Genomic DNA, 15,331 nt, shown 5'->3' with positions numbered 1-15,331 from the left:
TGTCCGTGGCCGTGTGGGTTTTCTCCAAGACCTTCGGTTGCCTCCCACGCTCCAAAGACGTGCAGGTGTGTAGGTTAATTGGCTTGGTACAAGTGTAAATTGTCCCTGGTGTGTGTAGGATAGTGTTAGTGTACGGGAAACGCTGGTCGGTGCGGGCTCGGTGGGCCGAAGGGCCTGTTTCAACGCTGTATCTCTAAAACAAAAACTGAAACTGAAACACAAGAAAGGCTGAGGTAATTTGTCCTTTGGTGGTCTCTGAAGAAGTAAGCCTGTGATACAACAGTAAAATGTGCACATTTAATAAAGTCACATTCAGGTTGTCTATTGGTCAGTATTTACTTGGCTCACATGGACCCCGCTGTTTCCATTAACCATATAACCATATAACAATTACAGCACGGAAACAGGCCATCTCGGCCCTACAAGTCCGTGCCGAACAATTTTTTTCCCTTAGTCCCACCTGCCTGCACTCATACCATAACCCTCCATTCCCTTCTCATCCATATGCCTATCCAATTTATTCTTAAATGATACCAACGAACCTGCCGCCACCACTTCCACTGGAAGCTCATTCCACACCGCTACCACTCTCTGAGTAAAGAAGTTCCCCCTCATGTTACCCCTAAACTTCTGTCCCTTAATTCTGAAGTCATGTCCTCTTGTTTGAATCTTCCCTATTCTCAAAGGGAAAAGCTTGATCACATCAACTCTGTCTATCCCTCTCATCATTTTAAAGACCTCTATCAAGTCCCCCCTTAACCTTCTGCGCTCCAGAGAATAAAGACCTAACTTATTCAACCTATCTCTGTAACTTAGTTGTTGAAACCTAGGCAACATTCTAGTAAATTCCTCATTCTTGAGGAATATTGTAAATATTAAAATTGATAAATTGATGAGAATTCACTGCCTCTCATTATTGTTCGCATTCAGTTCAGTTTAGTTTATTGTCACATGTACCGAGGTACAGCAAAAAGCTTTTGTTGCGTGCTAACCAGTCAGCGGAAAGACAACACACGATTACAATCGATCCATTTACAGTGTACAGATACATGATAAGGGAATAACGTTTAGTGCATGTTTGCTTATGATAAAGAAGGAGGCTATTTGGCCCATCAAGTCTATGCTAGCCCTCACAGCAATTGCGCCTATCCTGTTTACCACTTATTTCCCTGGAACCTATTCTCTCTCAAATATCCCGTAATTGTGACCAATAACCGAAAAAGGGAAGTATGGCTAAATAGTCAGTACCAATTTATACTGAGATACAATCTGCTTTCTTATAACTTCGGGCTGGTATTCAATTCACTGAAATTAAAACAATGGTTCTATATTTGTAAACTGCACCTGTTCCACAAATCAGTGATTGATTTTCTTATCTTCAGCTATTTTCATCGATGTTCCCATTATTTACCTCTGGACTTTCATTTTGTGCTGGTTTTCTGCAGGAATAACTTCAAGTAGCCAAGTTCAAGACTGCTCTCTAGTTGTGGTAGGATGATTCAGTTGCCTGATAACAGCTGGGAACCACACCTTTCGGCTCAATTCAGTTTAGTTTATTGTCACGCGTACCGAGGTGCAGTGAAGAGCTTTTGCTGCGTACTATCCAGTCAGCGGAAAGACAATACATGATTACAACCGAGCCAAAAGAGGGAGAATCTTATAGAAACATATAAAATTATAAAAGGACTGGACAAGCTAGATGCAGGAAAAATGTTCCCAATGTTGGGCGAGTCCAGAATTGGGGGCCACAGTCTTAGAATAAAGGGGAGGCCATTTAAGACTGAGGTGAGAAAAAACGTTTTCACCCAGAGAGTTGTGAATTTATGGAATTTCCTGCCACAGAGGGCAGTGGAGGCCAAGTCACTGGATGGATCTAAGAGAGAGTTAGATAGAGCTCTAGGGGCTAGTGGAGTCAAGGGATATGGGGAGAAGGCAGGCACGGGTTATTGATAGGGGACGATCAGCCATGATCACAATGAATGGCGGTGCCGGCTCGAAGGGCCGAATGGCCACCTCCTGCACCTATTTTCTATGTTTCTATGTTTCTAATTCACAGTGTATAGATTGATGATAAAGGAATAACGTTTCTCACAGAGAGTGGTGAGTCTGTGGAATTCTCTGCCTCAGAGTGCGGTGGAGGCAGGTTCTCTGGATGCTTTCAAGAGAGAGCTAGATAGGGCTCTTAAAGATAGCGGAGTCAGGGGATATGGGGAGAAGGCAGGAACGGGGTACTGATTGGGGATGATCAGCCATGATCACATTGAATGGTGGTGCTGGCTCGAAGGGCCGAATGGCCTACTCCTGCACCTATTGTCTATTGAACCCTTGGAGCAGAGTCACCCTTCATTCTTCCAAAGTTGAAAGAAACATGAAATGTTTATCACAATATATAGTGGCACAATTTACGAGCTAATCTTTTACCTTCATCGATTTATATTCTGGAACTGAAGTACCACGTAGCAGCTGGTGAAATTTAGTGAGGAAGTGGTTGTCAAAGCCACTTTGTGCCCAAGTGATTTCTCTCACAGTCATCCTCTCGCTAGTGATAAGAATTGTTGCCACATTTTTTTTTCTGATTACATGGAGAAAAAATATAGGGAGTAGTCTGACATTTAGTGTTTTAGAGTACATGATGTTGAAACATAAGTCATCAATATCAAAGCTTACGGACTTCCTGGTATTTTCATTAGGAGCAAAACCCACACAGACGTCAAAAAATGTTCCGATTAAATTGGGAGGAAGGAATGTAAGGACGTCAAACCTTCCCAGCTGTTATCAGGCAGCTTAACCACACTACCACAACTGGGGTCGGGGTCGGGGTCGAGACCCTTCTTCAGACTGACAGTCAGCGGAGAGGGAAACTGGAGATATGGAAGGGTACAAAGAGCATGTAAGGCATGACAGATCAAAGCAGATGGTGATCAAGGGAATTACAAATGGTCCATTGTGTCGGGGGGAACTGCAGATGCTGGTTTAAACCAAAGACAAACACAAAATACTGGAGCAATCCAGCGAGCCCGGCAGCATCTCTGGAGAGAAGGAACAGGCGACACATCAGGTCTGAAAAAGGGTCTCGAACCGAAACGTACTGATGCTGATTCTACTATTGCAACTGGAATAGAGTGGGTGGAGAAGCACTCAGTCTCACTCACACAGGGCCCACAGGGACCAGTGGAAGTTAGCGGAACCATCTAGGCTACACCAGTACATCAATGACCTCATGGACGTCCCTGGCCAGGACCTGCCCTGAAAGCAGTGGACAACCCTCAACCGCTTGAGGACAGGCATCGGACGCTAGGAAGTAGCGATGAAGAGGTGGGGCCTCGTGGACAGCGCCTCCTGCGAGTGTGGGGACCCAACACAGACAGTGGAGAACATAGTCACCAGTTGCCCCAAACACCAGCCACCGAATGGTGAACGAGGCCTGGAGGATGACACGTTGGCCAGGCTCGCCTCAACGGAGCTGCAGGTCTAAAAGACACACGGCAGAAGAAGAGGGGCCCATGGGCCCTGGTACATGATGTTTATCCGTAATGTTTTAATGTTTTATGTTTTATTCTCAATGGTTCTGCACCTACATTTTACAGTCTTACGGACAGATAACGCGAGATTGAAGAACCATCGTCAGTCATCTGTGAAATACGGGACAGGGTCGGGGTCCAAGTGGAGGCTCCCAATGTTGCAGTGATTTGGAAAAAAAAGATTCTCATGTGAAGCCGGTGTGATTTGCTTCACGTACCATCGGCGTATTATACTTGCCCTGCACAAAACATACAAAACATTAATTATATGTGACCACAATGAGCCATTTACCAAATAAATAGAAGCATTCAGACCAGGAAGTTCACAGATTCATTCTTTGGTTTGAACTAGTTGAACGTGAGTACCCTTACATTCTGCACACTCAGCAACTGCGTTTGAAAATCTCCAAGAAACATTAGATCGCCATGCAATGCAGAAACCCCATGGGGAATTCTTAGGGGCAGTGCATTCTATGCTGATGCCACCATAAGGCAGGTTGTAAAGAATGGTTCTTTGTGTGATGATTAAGCGCGTTGTAGTGAGGCCAGGCAGGTTGAGCAAAAATGGTTTTTATTGACAAGACACAAACAGAAACTTGTAAAACCACGTTCCTAGTCTAGCTAACGGACACAGCTCCTGTCGATGGGGTGGAGCGCTAATCACTAACGCCCGCCAACGAACCACCGCGACCAATTGACAGTGCCGACAATGACGAGGGTTCTGACTTCCCAGCCCCACCACTAGGGGCTACAGCATCGTAATTTTCTCATCCCTTATGTACATTTTAAAATGTTGAGGAAGGAACTGCAGATGCTGGTTGACAGACACAAACTGCTGGAGTAACTCAGCACCTCTGGAGAGAAGGAACGGGTGACGTTTCGGGCCGAGACCCTTCTTCACTACGCAGTGATAATTTAGTTTAGTTTAGAGATACAGCGCGGAAACAAGCCCTTCGGCCCACCGGGTCCGTGCCGACCCGCGATCTCCACACATTAACACTGTCCTCCACGCACTGGAGACAATTTAGATTTAAGCCAAGCCTAACCTGCAAACCTGTGAGTCTGTGGAGTGTTGGAGGAAGCCAAAGATCTCGGAGAAAATCCATGCGGTCACGGGGAGGACGCACAAACTCCATGTGGACGACGCCCGTAGTCGGGATCGTACCCGGGTCTCTGGCGCTGCAAAGCACTGTAAGGGGCCTGTCCCACTTGGCCCATTTTTTACACCGACATATCAGGGTCGCCAAAAGATTTTGAACCTTTCAAAATCCAGCGGCGACAAAAATAAGGCAGCGACACTTGAATAAACACCGCGCATTAAACACCATCACACCGGGTCACCCCGCGAATTTTTCGCTGACCTGATGTGTCAGTCAATGATGCCGGCAGTCACCAGAAAAATCGCCAAGTAGGACAGGCTCTTAAGGCAGCAACACTACCGGTGCGCCACCGTGTTAAGGTGAAAGGTTCAATGGAAGTTGTGTATATTTTATCCACGAAAAACTCCAATGTAACTGAGCGTTGGATTAACAATAATCACCAGCTGCTGTCAATAGTTTTGCATCCTGCCATATCACGTTAAGTAAAGCAGAAATGCTCTGTTTACGCTTTGTCAAAGAGGAAGCTGCCTTAGGAGGGTGCACCTTGTGAGATCAAATGGTGACACATCTACACAACTTTGTTATTTTTCCTATGTCATTATTTAAGACAAATCGAACAATGTATGTTGGCGATGTCACCAGTGGAAACTGATACGGTGTCATTGGGAGGCCAAGAACGGGAAGGAACTGTTCTTACACACAAGAGATCCTTAACGCGCACCAGATGTTAATGATATCTAATGTCAGCGGGATCTCACAGTCTCGACTCAATTGTGAACTTTGCTTCAAGTTCAACACAGCGACCTGCACAAAGTCCCCTATCCACAATTGTCCATGTGACATGCAGATTTGTGCCCGTTTACTGTATTAATGCAAGGTAACTTTACAGAGCACTCGAGGGGCCTAAGCAATGGGCAGAGGTTGTTCAGACTAGGACTCTATTCCTTTGAGAGCAGGAGGATTCGGGGTGATTTTATAGAAGTGTACAAAATCATAAGAGGAATAGATCAGGTAGACGTACAGAGTCTCTTGCACAGAGTCGGGGAATCGAGAACCAGAGGACATGGGTGTAAGCTGAGGGGGGGAGGAAAGTTTTAATAAGAAACTGAGAGGTAACTTTTTCCTGCAAAGGTTGGTGGGTGTATGGAATGAGCTGCCAGAGGAGGTAGTTGAGGCAGGTACTATCCCAATGTTTAAGAAACATTTAGACAGGTAGATGAATAAGATGGGTTTAGAGGGATACGGGCCAAAGACAGATAATAATAATAATAATGGATGGGATTTATATAGCGCCTTTCTAATACTCAAGGCGCTTTACATCGCATTATTCATTCACTCCTCAGTCACCCTCGGTGGTGGTAAACTACTTCTGTAGCCACAGCTGCCCTGGGGCAGACTGACGGAAGCGTGGCTGCCAATCTGCGCCTATGGCCCCTCCGACCACCACCAATCACTCACACACATTCACACACAGGCAAAGGTGGGTGAAGTGTCTTGCCCAAGGACACAACGACAGTATGCACTCCAAGCGGGATTCGAACCGGCTACCTTCCGGTTGCCAGCCGAACACTTAGCCCATTGTGCCATCTGTCGTCCCAAATAGGTGGGACTAGTGTAGCTGGGGCATATTGGTTGATGTGGGCAACTTGGGCCGAAGGGCCTGTTTCCAGGCTGTAAGACTCTGTGACTATGACTCTGTGACTCTGTGTCTCTGTGACTCTGTGTCTCTGTGTCTCTGTGTCTCTGTGACTCTGTGACTCTGTGACTGTGTGACTGTGTCTCTGTGACTCTGTGACTGTGACTGTGTCTCTGTGTCTCTGTGACTCTGTGACTCTGTGACTGTGTCTCTGTGACTGTGACTGTGACTCTGTGACTGTGTGACTCTGTGTCTCTGTGTATCTGTGACTCTGTGACTCTGTGTCTCAGTGACTGTGTCTCTGTGACTGTGACTCTGTGACTCTGTGACTCTATGCTGAAATGGTGCGAGTCCCACTTTCAGGCAGTCCATGACTTTGGGCAAAGCGGGAGCCGTGAGTTTTCCCAGCCATTGTTGCTTTTATTGAACTGTTAGGTTCAAAATTATTTTAAAAAATAAGAACTTTAAATGAAAATAGACTAAAACACAAGGGGCTGAAGCAGGCTTGATTTGGCGAGCAAACCTGAATTCAGCCCTGACATAAATTCTAGGAGCAGAATTAGGCAATTCGGCCCATCAAGTCTCATGGAAAGACAAAAACGCACACATTCAGATTCAGATTCAGAAAACTTTATTGTCCGTCGTAACAGAAAATCTTCTTTGACGTCGCTCAACATACAACCAGGACAATGTACTGATAAGCAGTCATACAACACAGATTTCTGCGAGCACACACAGTGTGTATAGATCTTAAAAGCAAGTATAAAGATTAGAAACTGTAAAAATAGACAAGATAAAAGTTGTGGATACGTGTAAAGTGACAGTGCGTCAGGGTTAATTTGTCCCTTGTTCATTTTTTATTTAAGCTATTTATGGCAATGGGTATGAATGAGTTTTTGTGGATGTTTTTCTTGGATAGGGGGACTTTATATCGGCGGCCTGATGGCAGAAGTTGGAAGGACTTGTGCAGGGGGTGGGTGGGATCCTGTGTAATGAGGTTGGCTTTCCTTTTAACTGCCTGGGTGTGGAGTACTGATAATTGATTTTGAATTTTGAATTTTGAATTTTGCCAGTTATTTTGCTTTTCACATAGAGACAAACACACACACACACACACACACACACACACACACACACACACACACACACACACACACGCACACACACGCACACACACGCACACACACGCACACACACGCACACACACATACACTCACACACGCACACACACACACACACCCACACACACACACACACACACACCCACAACCCAACACCACACACCCACACACCACACACACACACACACACACACCCCACACCACACACACACACACACACCACACACACCCACACCCCCCACACACCCACACACCCCCAACACACCCACACACACACACACACACACCCCACCCCCCCCCCACACACACCACACACACATACACATACACACCTACAACACACACCCTTCGCCCCCCACACACACCTACACACCCACACCCCCACCCCCAACCCCACACCTATACCCCTCCAACACACACACACCCATACCACACACCATACACACACACATACACATATACACCTACACACACCACCCCCCCACACACACACACACACACACACACACATACACATACACACCTACACACACACATACACACACACACACACACACACACACACACACACACACACACACACACACACACACACACATACACACACACACACACACACACACATACACACACACACACACACACACACACACACACACACACACACATACACACACACACACACACCTACACACGCACACCTCCACCTACGCCTCCTGGAACTGACTTAAACGTAGCCTGTGACTGACCTTCCTTCTGCACCATGTCCGTAGACTGCAAATATTCCATTGCAGCACCAGCATCCCAGCACTTGTTTTACAGTAACACAGACTAGAACGTTTATACACACCGGCAGCATCATTTGTCGTATTTAAATTTATCTCCTCTTGGATGCATCTTTCCCAAAACCTTACGATCTTTGCATCTTCCCGCTTTCACAAACTGTGCTGGGAAATCATCCCAGAAACTGGGAGAGCCCTGGAGGTTTCCTCTTCAAAGAACCCCTCCACCAGCTGCTGCCTCCAGCAACAGAGGCCCAAACTCCCACAAACACAAAGGCAGAGAAACGTTTCAGCTGCCAAGACAAACAAATGAATTGTTTGTTATTTACAGGCTATGATGAAAAAAGATCGAAGCTGGTTGTTTGCACATGAATGAAAATAATAGTGAGATGCAGATTCTCACTTGCCCAGAGTAGGGGAATTGAGGACCAGAGGACATGGGTTCAAAGTGAAGGGGAAAAGATTTAATAGGAATCTGAAGGGTAACTTTTGCACACAAAGGGTGGTGGGTGTATGGAGCGAGCTGCCGGAGGAGGTAGTTGAGGCTGAGACTATCCCAACATTTAAGAAACAGTTAGACAGGTACATGGATAGGACAGGTTTGGAGGGATATGGACCAAGCGCAGGCAGGTGGGACCAGTGTAGCTGGGACATGTTGGCAGGTGTGTTGGGCTGAGGGGCCTGTTTCGACACTGTATCACTCCATGACTCTAAGACTCTATGACTCTAATATAAAAACAGGGGTGTAATACTGAGGCTTTATAAGTCACTGGTCAGACAGCATTTGAAGTATTGTGAGCAGTTTCAATCGCTTCAATTTCAGCTGCAGTTCCTGTCATCCATATCTGAAGAAGGATGTGCTGGCATTGGAGAGGGTCCAGAGGAGGTTTACGTAAATTATTCCAGGAATTAGTAGGTTAACATATGATGAGCATTTGTCGGCACTGGGCCTGTACTCGCTGGAGTTTAGAAGGATGAGGGGACACCTCATTGAAACTTATCGTATGGTGAAAGGTCTGGATGTGGAGAGGATGTTTCCACTAGTGGGAGAGTCTAGGACCAGATGCCATTGCCTCAGAATAAAAGGATGTACCTTTAGAAAGGAGATGAAGAGGGATTTCTTCAGTCAGAGGGTGGTGAATCTGTGGAATTCATTCCCACAGAAGGCTGCGGAGGCCAAGTCCATAGATATTTTTAAGGTGGAGATTGACAGATTCTTGATTAGCATGGGTGTCAGGGGTTATGGGGAGAAGGCAGGAGAATGGGAGTGAGAGGGAAAGATAGATCAGCCATGATTGAATGGTGGAATAGACTTGATGGGGCGAATGGCCTAATTCAATTCATAGAAACATAGAAAATAGGTGCAGGAGTAGTCCATTCGCCTGCACCGCCGTTCAATAAGATCATGGCTGATCATCCAACTTAGTATCCTGTACCTGCCTTCTCTCTATACCCCCTGATACCTTTAGCCACAAGGGCCACATCTAACTCCCTCTTAAATATAGCCAATGAACTGGCCTCAACTACCTTCTGTGGCAGAGAATTCCACAGATTCACCACTCTCTGTGTGAAAAATGTTTTTCTCATCTCGGTCCTAGTGGATTTCCCCCTTATCCTTAAACTGTGACCCCTTGTTCTGGACTTCCCCAACATCGGGAACAATCTTCTTGCATCTAGCCTGTCCAACCCCTTAAGAATTTTGTAAGTTTCTATCAGATCCCCCCTCAATCTTCTAAATTCTAGCGAGTCTATCCAGTCTTTCTTCATATGAAAGTCCTGACATCCCAGGAATCCTATAACTTATGAACTTATTCAAAAAAGTTCCATAAAAAAAAAGAAGATTTGTAAGTTAATCGGCTTTGGTAAAGATTGTAAATTGTCCCTGACGTGCAAGATAGTGCTCGTGTACGGGGGTCTCTGGTCGGCTCGGACTGGGTGGGCCGAAGGGCCTGTTGCCGCGCTGTATCTTTAAACTAAACTAAAATAAACTAGACTATTTCTGTACAATTTCCTAATTGGAGATGAGCTTAGGTGTGGCAATACTCTGCTGGACTGTTTGTGAGAAAATAATTTCACTGTGCATTTGTAGTTCACACTTGTGACGATAAATTGAACTCAGCCAGCAGGGGGAGACCATGAGCAATGATCCATCAGCAAACTAGACCAAAGATAGACACAAAAAGCTGGAGTAACTCAGCAGGACAGGCAACATCTCTGGAGAGAAGGAAAGGGTGACGTTTCTGGTCAAGACCCTTCTTCGGACCAAGCAGAGAAACTGCATCCATTGGGGTCTGTTTTCATGTGAAACTGCAAATATAATTTTTTTCCCCCATGATCAATTCTGGATGAAATTGCACGGACCTCTTGATTAGTGCGGGTGTCAAAGGTTACGGGGAGAAGGCAGGAGAATGGGATTGAGAGGGAATAGTAGATCGAATGGCAGAACAGACGATGGGCTGAATGGCCTAATTCTGCTCCTTTGTCTGATGGTCACTTTCAAACTGGCCCCATAGCAGAAGCGTCCACGTCGCGGGGCTGGAAACTGGAAGTATCCCGAGCTAATCCTGCTACCACCACCATCTATTACAACAAGTGATGGCTCCCGCTGATTGGCGCCGGAAGCTTGCGTCCTTTTCAGGACGGACGATGACAGCGATGTCAACATTTGAAACATGGAAGATGGACACGAAAGAAGAAGTATCAAACTTGCCTGGGAACTTACCACACACAATTGACAATCTCTCAGCTCCATGCTTGCACCTAACGTCACCACATATACTGCACCTTTCTCCCGAAATGGAGCTTTCTGGCCCAACCTGTGATCTTTGTTCAACACTCATAGAAATAAAACAAGACCCTAATGGAGCCTCGGCAGTACAGTAGAGCAGTGGTAGAGCTGCTGCCTCACAGTGTCAGAGTCCCAGGATCGATCCTGACCTTGGGTGCTGTCTGTGTGGAGTTCTCCCAGTGACAACATAGGTTTCCTCCGGGTGCTCCGGTTTCCTCTCACATCTCAAAGATGTGTGGGTTTGAAAGTTAAGTGCAGCATACAGTGGGGATAGAGTCATAGAGTCATCCAGCATGGAAACAGGCCCTTCGGCCCATCCTGCCCACACCGACCAACAGGTCCCACCTACACTAGTCCCACCTGCCTGCGTTTGGCCGCATGGATAACTAGTGTGAATGGGTAATCAATGGTTGGCAAGGACTCGGTGGGCCGAAGGCCTTGTTTCCATTCTGCATCTCTAATCTAAACTAAATGGGAGAACATATTAGAGTACTTAGCACAGCAAAGAGGGGTAACAAAATAGGCCAGACAAACAAAATTAAGGAATATCCCAAAGTGTTTTATAAATGTCAAGGGCAAGAGTTGGGTGTATCATGGACCACTTTTTTAATGCACTAATGGAAGGTGAGATTCAACTTCTAGACATCACTGCTGAGTTTACCGCTTCCAGCTACGTGTGAAAGTTCTAGCCAAGAGTGACTCATAGTTGAACCACAGTTATACACTGCACTGAGTTGTCAGATTACACACTAGGACCACAGTGGTAGCCTTGTACCAACTGAAACAAGGGGCTTTTTTTTGCTTTTTTAAAAATATTTTATTTTATTAGAAGTAAGTACAGTCATATGGCACCAAAGTGCCTAATATATATTTTCATAATACATTTTATGTACAACTTCTTTTTTTTTTTTGTTACATTGAAAAAAGATTAGAATAAGAAAAAGAAGTTAGATAGTAAAGGATAGAAAGATGTGAAATATATAGTGTGTGAAAAAAGAAAACGAGTAAATGAAGAAAGTTGAGAGAGAAAATAGAGAAAATAAAATAAAATAAAAAAGAAAAGGTGATCATTATTTATAATCTTGATCAACCCTCGTCCAGTCCTGAAACAGTTATTTTTTACAATTGTGTTGCACCATATGATTCCAAAAAAACGACGAATGGAGACCAACTCGTTATGAATTGGTCTGATTTATCCATTAGGAGGAATCGCATTTCCTCAAGATGAGCGGTGTCCAACATAAATTAAATTAAATTAAATTAAATTTCTTTATTTATATAGCACATTTTTAGTCAACTTTCATTGACCCCAAAGTGCTTCACATAATTACATCCACACACACAGGCAAAGGTGGGTGAAGTGTCTTGCCCAAGGACACACACAGGCAAAGGTGGGTGAAGTGTCTTGCCCAAGGACACAACGACAGTATGCACTCCAAGCGGGATTCGAACCAGCTACCTTCCGGTTGCCAGCCGAACACTTAGCCCATTGTGCCATCTGTCGTCTTGCATACTTGCAATCCACATTTTAAAACAAGGGGCCTTTGTGCTAATGTTTATATAAAGCAGGAAAATGAATGACATGGATAGCACAATATGATTTAATTATTTTCTACTCCAATTATCTGAAACGGATTATTCAATAGCCATGCTAGATATTAAAATGTCTCCTTCCATTTTAGTTGCAGTTCCCTTCATTCAACACCAGCAATGGCAAAAACGTCATGAAAGCCATTCTGATCCACCGTTTTATTGTTTATTGCCTTTGACACAGAGAGGGGTGAATCTCTGGAACTTTCTGCCACAGAAGGTAGTTGAGGCCACAGTTCATTGGCTATATTTAAGAGGGAGTTAGATGTGGCCCTTGTGGCTAAAGGGATCAGGGGGTATGGAGAGAAGGCAGGTACAGGATACTGAGTGGGATGATCAGCCATGATCATATTGAATGGCGGTGCCGGCTCGAAGGGCCGAATGGCCTACTCCTGCACCTATTTTCTATGTTTTCTATGCTTGGGAACATATTGTTAATGAACAAGGGCAGCACGGTGGCACAGCGGTAGAATTGCTGCCTTACAGCACCGGAGACCCGGGTTCGATTCAGACCACGGGTGCTGTCTGTACGGAGTTTGTAGGTTCTTCTCTCCCCGTGACCTGCGTGGGTTTCCCCCTGAGATCGTCGGTCTCCTCCCATGCTCCAAAGACGTACAGGTTTGTAGGTGAATTGGTTTGGTACAAATGTAAAATTGTCCCTAGTGTGTGTTGGGTAGTGTTAGGGTGCGGGGATTGCTGGTCCCCAGGCTGTGCAAGGCCTTCAGTGTTCCTCCCCACCGTCGGGGCCCAACTTTGCTTCCCACCACCAGTCCTCAGTCCATCTTCCTCCTCTCCCATGTGAGCAGAGGACGTGCTCGGCGGCAACCTCTCTGGGCTCGTTCTCGATGTGCTTTGTAAACGCCTAATGCAGGAGCACCGATCTTCACAAAGCACATCCCTTAATAATTAGATTTATGTGGGCAGAGTGAAGCTCTTGGGCTATTGCCTGCATTTGTCACTTTATTTTGATAAGCAACCACCTGGATGTAAAGAAGAATCAGCTCAGCCCCATGGAAGTGTTCTCCAAGCTTCCCTTCACCCTCCCAAGTGATGGAGGTGAGTTCCCTTTAGTTCTTACACAGTAACTACATGGTAAAACTCGTGAAGTGGGGCGTCGGCGGTGATGGGGCCTTGGCGGCGGCGATGCCTCGCGAGTCGACACGTGGCTGACGGTCGATGAGAGTGTGGGGAGGGACTGCCGTAAGGGGGGGGAGGGGGAAGAACAATGGACAATGCTGAACTGCTGTGGGGGGGGGGGGGGGGGGGGGGAGAACAAGAGGAGGAACGCTTTGTAACTTTGTCAAGTCAAAGTCAAGTCAAGAGAGTTTATTGTCATGTGTCCCAGATAGGACATTGAAATTCATGCTTGCTGCAGCACAACAGAATATAGTAGGCATAAATACAGAACAGATCAGTGTGTCCATATACCATAGAATATATATATATACATACATAAATAAACAGATAAAGTGCAGTAGGCTGTTATAGTTCAGATGTTTGTTTGAGTTGAGTTTAATAGTCTGATGGCTGTGGGGAAGAAGCTGTTCCTGAACCTGGACGTTGCAGATTTCAGGCTCCTGTACCTTCTACCTGAAGGCAGCGGAGAGATGAGTGTGTGGCCAGGATGGTGTGGGTCCTTGATGACGTTGCCAGCCTTTTTGAGGCAGCGACTGCGATAGATCCCCTTGATGGTAGGGAGGTCAGAGCCGATGATGGACTGGGCAGTGTTTACAACTTTTTGCAGCCTTTTCCGCTCCTGGGCAAACAAGTAGGTGACCGCTATTTGTACACATTGAGTTTGCAAGCAAAGAATTTCACTCTGCCTTGTCACCTGTGACAATAAAGGATTCCGTTCCGTTCCATGTGCTTCGGTGAAATGCCGGGTCACTCTCCAGCATCAGCTGCTGTCATTCCCAGAACAAGAAGAACAATGCTGCCCTCATATGGTGGAGTCTGAGAGTCCTAAGAGCCAAACAGCATGGAAACAGGCCCTTTGGCCAACTTGCCCAAGATGCCCCATCTACGCTAATCCCACCTGCCCACTTTTGACCCTTATCCCTCTAAACCAGGGGTGGGGAACCTTTTCATGTTGGAAGGCCTCATTAAGTTAGCTGAAATCTAATAAGGCCGCATACAAGAAACTTCAATTAGAGATATGATTATTTCGTTGAATCTTCCTTTACTCTTTGGTATTTTAAATACGTTCATTTTAAGATTAAAATTAAAAATAATAAAAGACGAAAAAAAACATATTAATAAAAATAAAAGGATTTGTTTTACAAAATCTGGATTCATTCAAAAGGCCGCACTTCAGTATTTCAGTCAGTATTTACTTTAGTCATTTTAACTGAGTACTTACATACACAGATGAAACGGAAAAAAAAGTTTCTCAATCAGTTCCCATCAGTGCGGTTAATAAAAACAGAATAAATACATATAGCTTTAAAAATTAAAATGACCAAATCTAAAATAGGCCTAAAAATTGAAATATAAAGTCATTCAGACCGAACAGTGGCTTTGATTTGACTGGTGCCTAGCTGTCAAAGTATGGGTGAGGTTAGATGTGTTGGTGTATGATGTATGGGGAGGGGACACAGTCCGTTAACCAGTCTTATTGCCTGTGGGGAGAAGCTGTGGAGCATCCTGCTGGTTTTGCAGCTGATGCTCCTGTACCTCTTCCCAGATGGCAGAATGGAGAAGATGTGGTGTGATGGATGGTGGGGGTCCTTGATAATGGAGATGGCTCTACTGATGCTTCGCTTCTTATAGATCTCCAACAGGAAAGGGAAACAT

The 15,331-nt window shown here is 45.5% G+C and overlaps 1 long non-coding RNA gene across 1 annotated transcript; it reads right to left on the bottom strand.

Moving 5' to 3' along the window:
- Positions 1-3,536: 3,536 nt before the first annotated feature.
- Positions 3,537-8,415, bottom strand: LOC116989210. Its single transcript, XR_004416177.1, has 2 exons — positions 8,128-8,415; positions 3,537-3,760 (listed from the first exon to the last, which is right to left on the bottom strand). It is a non-coding gene; the product is annotated as an uncharacterized LOC116989210 (long non-coding RNA).
- Positions 8,416-15,331: the final 6,916 nt, after the last annotated feature.

The sequence above is a fragment of the Amblyraja radiata genome, chromosome 28 (genome assembly GCF_010909765.2).
Source record: "Amblyraja radiata isolate CabotCenter1 chromosome 28, sAmbRad1.1.pri, whole genome shotgun sequence".
NCBI classification, from domain to species: Eukaryota; Metazoa; Chordata; class Chondrichthyes; order Rajiformes; family Rajidae; genus Amblyraja; species Amblyraja radiata.
The sequence above is the reverse complement of the archived record's forward strand: the minus strand, read 5'-3'. Positions and strand labels throughout refer to the sequence as shown.